This window comes from Phacochoerus africanus, chromosome 14 (genome assembly GCF_016906955.1).
Source record: "Phacochoerus africanus isolate WHEZ1 chromosome 14, ROS_Pafr_v1, whole genome shotgun sequence".
Lineage (NCBI taxonomy): Eukaryota > Metazoa > Chordata > Mammalia > Artiodactyla > Suidae > Phacochoerus > Phacochoerus africanus.
In genome coordinates this window covers 66,529-75,793 of record NC_062557.1, presented here as the reverse complement: position 1 = coordinate 75,793, position 9,265 = coordinate 66,529, and the positions used below count along the sequence as shown (strand labels likewise).

The following is a 9,265-nucleotide window of genomic DNA, read 5'->3' as shown; positions in this document are numbered from 1 at the left end:
AGATGCAGGAGTGAAAAAATGGACCCCCATCTCTTCATGTGCGAGGAGGCAAAAAAGCATGTGGCAGGATTTCCAACAATTGGTGCCCATATATTTTTTGCAGTCTACTACACTTAGCCTTTTGAGGCAAGAATCAACTTATAAGCTTGCCTCAAACAGGACATTCACCAAAATGTACTCCCAACTGGAATAAAATTTAAATACAAAAAATGAAACTGTGACATTATTTCAGAAACAAATTAGTGAATATTTCTCTGCCCTTGGAGGAGAAAAAAAGACACCATAAAGAAAAATGTAGTTTTGGCAGGCATTCTTAACAAATACATTTATTCATTAAAAACATTGTGCATAAAATTAAAAGCCAAAATAAACCTTGGAAAATTATTTGTGTGTCAGAAAGAAAGATTTAATACCCTTTCTATGTTGAGCATTTATATCAGAAAGAAACGGCAAATGACAGGATCAAATCTTTGATAAAGGACATGGGAAATAATCAGCAGCCCTTTGTTTTCTAAATGAATAAGCTGCAAACGTGTGAAAATATGTTCAGCTCATTCTTAACTAGAGAAACACAAATGAAAACAGCAAGGTGCCGTTTTCACTGACTGAATTGGCCAAGTGTTTTTTTTATTATTATTATTATTATGGTTTGTTAATGGGCAGTGCCCTGTGTGGCCATAGGTGATAATGAGGAGGTTCAAACTAGGTCCCTCTGAGGATAGAGGTCTCCTTGGCCCCAATCACAGATTCATTCCTTCAACCAAAGTTTACCGAGCACCTGCTATGTGCCAGGCACAGCCTAGACTCTGGAGCTTCCCCTGAGAAAGGAACGTTTGTGCAAAGACCTGAACGTGAGAAGTGAGCCGTGTGGCTGTCCGTGGAAAAGGTCTCCCAGGCAGAGGAAACAGCACTGTGAGCCTTGAAGATGCAGCTCGTCCAGGGGTCAGAGCCCAAGGGGCTCACGGGGGGCAGCTGAGGGTGAGTGTTGGGAGGAGGTCAGAGGAGGTGGGTTGGAGGGGGCCTCTGCAGGGCGCAAGCGCTGTGGGAACGGGTGGGGAACGGGTCTATTGGGTGTTAGCTGATCCCTCTGGCTGACCGAAGGGCCAGAGTGCAGCTTCCGCAACAACCCAGGTGAGAAGGGATGCAGGGTTGGGGCCTGAACAACTGAAGGGATGAAGCCGTCCTCTGCGGAGGTGGGAAACCTCGGAGGAGCAGGCATGGGGGGAGTATTCGAGCTCGGTTCTGGTCACAGATTTGGAGGGAAGATGTTGAGTGGCAGGTAGCCCTGTTGCCCAAACTTGGCCTCTGTCTTCAGGCACCTAATGGAAATGCCCATACAGAGTTTTGGAAGGAGGAAAAGACAGCTTTGATTGCTTTGCCAGGCAAAGGAGGCCACAACAGGCTAATGCCTTAAAGACTGCGCCCTCCATTGGGAAAAACTGCCAGGAGTTTTGTCGTAAAAAGGAGAAAAACGGCTTTTCAGATAGGAATCAGGATTGGGACAAACTGGCATTCCTCTTTCTTTGGGGAATCTTAGTCATCAAAGCTGACGTCAGGGGATCTTGGCCTGATCGCGGTGGTGGCCTTCCGGGTCATTGCCTCGGATAACTGTACTTGTGAAAAGGGCCTACTTTTTGTTTTGTTTTGTTTTGTTTTTGACTTTTTGCCATTTCTAGGGTCGCTCCCGCAGCATATGGAGGTTCCCAGGCTAGGGGTCGAATCAGAGCTGTAGCCACCAGCCTACGCCAGAGCCACAGCAACGCAGGATCCGAGCTGCGTCTGTGACCTACACCACAGCTCACGGCAACGCCGGATCCTTAACCCACTGAGCAAGGCGAGGGGTTGAACCTGCAACCTCATGGTTCCTAGTCGGATTCGTTAACCACTGCGCCACAGTGGGAACTCCTGAAAAGGCCTATTGATCAGAGAGTAGAACAAACTAGGAAAGTTCCTGAAAAATGGCATATGCTAAGATCTTTAACCCACAGGCAACTGTGCTCAGGGCGCCTAATTTTTAGCTTATAGGTGATTGTGTCTAGGGTACAATCAAGCCAGGGAGAAGGACAAGGAAGGACTCTAAGCTGTTCCCTTTTAAAGCATTCATTTCTAAAAGAAGCATGAGGAATATAACTTTTCTCCTAGGTGGATAAGGTGCCTGTGTCATTATGTGTATCCCCTGAGAGGGAACCAGAATCCTACCCCAAGGCTGCACTGTTGTTTCTTGATGGCTCCTCCCAGGTCTCTGCCTCCCCTCCCTTCCCTGATCAGCAACTGTCTGAACCTGCCCCTTAGAACTCAGGGAAGGCCATGGAGGCTGAATGAAGTCCATTTCCTAAAAGCAAGAAATGGGGGACACAGAAAAGCTTTTGTGCTCAGGAGCCCCCAGGGCCCTGCTCGATATAGACCTAGAAGCCTGAGGGCACTGAAATTGAGGTACCTCTGTCTTGGAATTCCCAGCCTCCAGGACTATGAGAAATAAATTCCTGTTCTTATAAGCTCTTTTATATCATTTTTTGTTTTCTTTATTTGACAAGGATTAAAAATGATATGGTAGGGAGTTCCTATTGTGGCTAAGCAGTGATGAACCCAACTAGTACCCATGAGGATGCGGGTTCAATCCCTGGCCTCACTCAGAGGGTTAAGTATCCAGGGTTGCCGTGAGCTGTGGCCTAGGCTGGTAGCTGCTGCTGCTCTGACTCGACCCCTAGCCTGAAAACTTCCATATTCTGCATGTGCAGCCCTAAAAAAAAAAAAAAAAGAAAAAAGATAAGCTAACCTGTCCCATCCTATTATATTTTTTTATTGCTTTTCATGAATTGCCTTCAATTTTGGAAAAAAATATTATATATATATATATATATAAATATATAGGTTAAATATTCACCGATTCGTGTTTGTATTATATGTATACAATCCTTGTGTTTGTATTATATATATAGTACAAACACACAAATTGGTGAATATTTTACCCATATTATATATAGTAAGGGAACCATTAAATATTAATCATTAAGAAATTATTTGGAATTACCTTTTGTCCTTTTTATTCAACAAATATTTCTTGAGCACTACCACGTTTCAGGGCACTGTCCGAGGCTCTTTTTCTTACCAGTGAAGTGCCATAGCCTTGACTCTGCACTGCACTCTTCCATTTTTTTCATCTTGATAGTGTCACTGATGGCACGTTCTCCCCATTCTGCACCTTATGCCAGTTTTGCTATGTATGATGTGTGATCCACTCTGAGGTGCTGTCTGCTTCTATGCCCTATGCTTACCTTTTGTGAGTAGATATAATTCTTATCATGTAACCTGCCTATAAATTGCAAAACATGTATTTAAAACCTTTGTGTGATAAAGTGGTAATTCTAATTCATGGTGGGAATTTTGGGAAATATGGAAAAACATAGGATAAAAAATTTTTTAAAGCCTATAATCCCTGAAGACAAAAATAGCCACTGTTAATAGTTTAGCGTAGCTCCTTCTGGTCTGTCTTTCCTTTTCTTTTTTTTTTATGGCCTCGACGGCAGCATATGGACGTTTCCTGGCCAGGGATTGAAGTGGAGCTGCAGTTGCGGCAACGCAGGATTCTTTAACCCACTGCCCAGGGCTGTGGATGGAACCCGCACCTCCACAGCGACCCAAAATGCTGCAGTGGGATTCTCAACCCACTGTGCCGCAGCAGAAACTCCGTGGTTTTTTTCTATATGTACTTTTCTGTATTTTCCAAGTTTTGCATAATGAACAAGGTTTCAGAAATATTTGTAGTTACAGTAGGGTTCTATCATGCCCTTTGCATGCCTGGCCAGAGAGAGAAAATAAGAAAATAAACAAGATAGGTCTCCCCACTGTCACCGCTGCAGTGACCCCAAGACAAGGGCTGGATTGTTCTCAGGGGCTGCAGTCCCTCGTGGGTCTGCCCCGCTCCACATCTTCCCTTCTCAATCCAGGCTGCCTGACCTCTTGGCAGACTAAAAACGAACATAGCCAACCTCTGGCTGGCTTCTGAAGTGTTTGTTGAGAAATGGCCAAATGTGACGTTCACTCATAATAATTTCTTAATGTCTAATACCCATCTCTTCGTTCCATTGTTCCCGACTGTGTCACACATATCTTTTTACAATTTGTTAGAAACAAGCATCCAAAGGACCACAGCGTCCTCTACCGTCTGTAACATTTTTATACCGTTCTTTCTGCTCCTGGCCTGTGCCGGGAGGCGGCTGTACCGCGCGCGCCAGTGTCCAGAAGCGGTAGCGCTGGCTCGGAAGCTACCCTAACCTGACACGAGCTTCAGCATCCACCACCAGCACAGTGGGAGGGAGCAGGCGTGGGCGGCTACCATGGAGATTCGGTGCGCGGTCCTGATTGGCTACCAGAGGGCGAGGTTCCAGGGACTTCTGGGAAAAGGGAAATCCTAGAGACGGAAAGCGGAAGCGGCGCGTCCCGAGGCATTCTGGGAGTCGCAGTTCGTCGTGGGCAACTTCTGCCTCTCAGGCTGGTTGCAGCCGGCGCCCCGGGTTAGCGCAGCCTGGGCCCCAGCCATCCTGCCCCCTCTCCGGCCGGGAGAAGCGGGCGCTGGGCTCTGGGGCTCCCTGAGCCCGCGGAGGCCAGCGCCCAGGGCGCACAAGAAGAGCAGGGGTGGAAGAAGAAAGGGATTTCAAGGAGGGCATTGCTTAAAGGGATGTTTGGACAGAGCCAGTTTCGGTGCTGGGCCGCAGCTCAGTGCCTAATTTTAATCTCGGGACTGCAGCCTGCGACCCGTGGACGGTGAGTCTTTGCCAAGATGTTTGGTTGGAGACCCCAAATTTGTCCTGAAACAGCTGTGGTTTTTTTGTTTGTTTGTTTGTTTTGTTTTTGGAGGATTTGTGAATCACTTGCATTCATCCCTACACTATAATTACACTTTTCAAGATCTACTTTCTTAAGACTTGCTGAAAGTTATTTGAGTACGCCCATCTTTATTTAATTAAGAAACAAGGTATTGGCTTCCACAATTTAAGTGGCCACTTATTTGCTATTCTCAGAGGGTTCAATTTGGTAGAAAAGGAAAGAGGAACGGTTCCTTGCCTGTCTTTGTACCAGGGTATCTCCCATGTTTATGATTGGTGAAAATGTCGACCCGCGCCGAGTAGAAACACGGAGACAGAGTTTTGAGTGAAGGGGAAAAAAAATAGCTTTTATTGCTTTACCAGGTAAGGGAGGCCACAGCAGGCTAATGCTTTAAAGACTGTGCCCTCCTTTGGGGAAGAATTGTGGGGAGTTTTATAGTCTAAAGTAAAAACAGAGTTTCAGATAAGAATCAGGGTTGGGGCAGACATGCATTCTTCTTTCTTTTGGGGAATCTTAGTCATCCAAGCTGGTGTCAGGAGATCTTGGCCTGATCTTGGTGGTGGTCTTCTGGTCATTGCCTAGAATACAGTACTTGCGAAAAGGGCATATTGATCAGAGATTAGAACAAACTAGGATAATTCCTGAAAGACATCATGTGCTAATAATCTTTAATCCATAGGCAGTCATGCTCAGGATGCCTAATCTTTAGCTCACAGATGATTGTATTTGGGTTACAATCAAATGAGGGAGAAACACAAGGAAGGGCTCCAAGCTCTTTAGTTTTCAAGCATTCATTTCTAAATGAAGCGTAAGGAATATAACTTTTCCCTTAACTGTATATGGTGCCTCTGTCATTATGTGTATCCCTTAAGGATCATGTGTACACCCTTCTGCCTCAAGGCTTGACTGTTCCTCCCTTGTCTTTGGATCTGCTCCCTTCCCTGATCAGCAGCTGTCTGAACCTGCCCCTTAGAACTCAGGGAAGGCCATGGAGGCTGAATGAAGTCCATTTCCTAAAAACAAGAAATGGGGGACACAGAAAGGCTTTCTGTGCCCTGCAGCCCCACAGGGCCCTACTCACTTATCAGAATGCTCTTGCTCTAGTTAATGATTCTACCCAAAAGTTTACTGTGATCTTAGATCGCCCTTCACACTGCCCTTCCGTTTCCAGCCAGTGTGTGACACCTCTTTCTGCGTCTCTGTAAGTGTCCTTTCCATGACACCTCTTTCTGCGTCTCTGTAAGTGTCCTTTCCCTCTTGCGTTGCAACTCGTCTCTTCTATTGTTTGGAGGACTGTAAGTCTTTGTCCTTCAACACAAAGACATCTGGGCGACTCAGATTATGTTGATTATATTATTGATAGTCCTAATACTTTAAAATTTGCAAAATATTTGTGATGACAGGTTTGGTTTTTTTTGGTCTTTTTTTTTTTTTTTTTGGTATTTCTTGGGCCGCTCCCGTGGCATATGGAGATTCCCAGGATAGGGGTCGAATTGGAGCTGTAGCCACCAGCCTACACCAGAGCCACAGCAACGCGGGATCCGAGCCGCGTCTGCCACCTACACCACAGCTCACAGCAATGCCACATCGTCAACCCACTGAGCAAGGGCAGGGACCGAACCCGCAACCTCATGGTTCCTAGTCGGATTCGTTAACCACTGTGCCACGACGGAAACTCCTGTGAGACAGTTTTGATTTTGTTTCATATTTTCCCATGAGCAGGATTCTCAGTTTCTAAAATTAGTCTTGGCCAAGGAAAGAATTGTGGAGATACTGTGAGATATTGACGGTCTCTTGAGACACTTACTCAGATGAGGGATGATTCTGTATGTGAATGTTTAGGAGGAGAGGAATCTAAAATGTTGTCCAAGGAGATCTCCTTAATGCCTTAGGCTCTGCTGTTCTGTTCAGATTTGCACCTACTCAACTATTACTGCGTTCTCTATTGCTTTTTCAGGTGCTGTTTGTAGCTCCTCAGTGGCTTCTCTCCATGTGCTGTCACTGCCATTTCTTCTTGTGGCTCATTTTCTAGTACTGCTGTGTGGCTCTGTTGTTACTTGGCTTTTGACCAGGTACCTGCCCATTCTCTCATTTAAGCTCTGACTAGTTTCCAGATCACTGTGGTAGTATAGTGGACAAAGCTTTAGTTCTATTTCTGACCATCTCATTAATAACCTCTCTAGTTACTAATCTTTAGGTTCATCACATAACCTCTCTAGTTCTAAACTTATTTATATTTAAATGAGAAGGTTAAACTTGTTAATCTGTAAAAAAAATTTTTTTTAAGTTTTCAGAATCTTTGTGGCATTGCCTATTGGGTCAACCTCTTTCCTACCACTTCACACTGCTCCACTGGTTCATTATCTTCACAGATTACAAGACTGTTCTTATGCATCCTAATTTTAGTGAGGTTATTTCCTTTCTCCTGAGTGCAGTTCCCCTAATCCCAACACAGAAAATATGTTTTTATAATTTTTTATTCCCCTTAGATTTGAAGATCAGAGCAGATACCAGAGAGAAGACCAGGAGATTGTACTTTAGAGTGAGCAGCCCCATCATAGTCATCATGGAAGGGCTCAGAAGGGATGTGCCCAGAGGATGTTTATTTGAGGAAACCTGTGAATGTGAGGCCAAGGTAGAAAAGCAAAAGGATAACTCTCTGGGCAAGATTTCGAGAGAATCTCTTACCCAAATGACTGGTTTTCAGCAAATTATTGTTGCCCACGAGGAAATAGCGTTTGAGAAAAATGGGCATATTTTTAAGGAATTTGAGAGAATTTTGATCAAAGATCTAAACTTACTCCACAGCATGTTACTCAGGAGAGAAACTCCATATAGTTGATCCATTTGGGAAAAGTGTCAAATGGAACTTTTCTCCAATTAAAAGTCACATAACTTCTAAAAGGAAAACTTACAATTGTAGTGAATGCAGAAAATATTTCAGTGACCGTCCAAACTTTTTTCATCATGAGAGAATTCATACTGGTGAAAAACCTTATAAATGTGATGACTGTGGAAAAACATTTACCAGAGTTCATCTCTTACTGAACATCAGAGAACTCATACTGGAGAAAAACCCTATAAATGTAAAGTTTGTGGAAGAGCATTCACTGTAAATTCATCTCTTGTTCAACATCAGAGAATTCATACTGGGGAGAAACCTTATAAATGTATTGAATGTGGGAAAGCCTACAGTGACTGCTCATCCTTTACTCAACATCAGAGAATTCACTGGAGTGAAACCCTATGAATGTAATGATTGTGGGAAGGCATTCAGACGAAGTATGCACCTTACCCAACACCAGAGAACTCATACTGGGGAAAAGCCCTATGAATGTAATGAATGTGGAAAAGCATTCAGTGCCCACTTAATCTTTACACAACACCAGAGGATTCACACTGGAGAGAAACCCTATACATGCAGTGAATGTGGGAAGGGCTTCCTTGAAAACTCATCCCTTACTAAACATCACCGAATTCATACTGGAGAGAAACCTTATGAATGTAATGAATGTGGGAAAGCCTTCAGCCAGAGCACTCATCTTATTCACCATCAGAGACTTCATACTGGAGAGAAACCTTTTAAATGTGACCAGTGTGGAAAAGCATTTGGTAACAGTTCAATCCTGATCAGACATCAGCAGTTGCACACTTTAGAGTCATCCTGAGGATACGAGAGTTTTGTGGACTGCTTCATCCTTTCATGTTCCACTCTTAGTTTTTGGCTGTATGTCTCTTACCATGCCACTCACTCTTTTGTTTACAGTTAGACTCTCTAGGGATGTTTTACTCCTGGGGTAGAGTAAAACGTAATATTATATATATATTTTGCTTTTTAGGGCAGCATCCGCAGCATACGGAAGTTCCCAGGGCAGGGTCAAATCAAAGCTACAGCTGCCGGCCTACACCACAGCCACAGCAACATGGGATCTGAGCCATGTCTGCAACCTTCATCACAGCTCAAGGCAATGCTGGATCCTTAACCCACTGAGTGAGGCCGGGGATGGAACCCACATCCTCATGGATCCTAGTCGGGTTTGTTAACCTCTGAGCCATGAAGGGAACTCCATAGTATTTTATATTTAAGTTTCCCATACCAAAGCATTGAAAGTAGCAATTTTAATGGATTATACCAGTTTTCTTAACATCTACCCTAGGGCTGTGCGGTTGGTTCTCCATCTTCTTGGACGTTTTCTGTAGAACCCAGGCCATTTTTTAAGACAGCCAAGATGAAGGCTGCTTTTGTTATCAAGAGTTCTTAACCAAGTCTCTCAGGTCCTGATTTATCTTTCATTTCTGGGATTCTTCACCCTATGGTTGTTTAAACAGCTATGTGAATCATTAATATATTTAGCCATATTTCTTGGTTCTTTGCTCTGCCCCAGATACTAGGCTGAGATTAAATATGAATAACAAAATAATACAGTGTCTCTGGGAG

General features: G+C 44.1%; 1 long non-coding RNA gene across 2 annotated transcripts in view; it reads left to right on the top strand.

Moving 5' to 3' along the window:
• The first annotated feature begins 4,446 nt into the window (after positions 1-4,446).
• The window catches only part of LOC125114831 (uncharacterized), a 56,731-nt gene continuing 51,912 nt past the window's right edge, over positions 4,447-9,265 (top strand). For both annotated transcript variants that reach the window (XR_007131921.1, XR_007131922.1), the window contains exon 1: positions 4,447-4,764. This is a non-coding gene — a long non-coding RNA (uncharacterized LOC125114831). The remainder of the gene's footprint in view (positions 4,765-9,265) is intronic.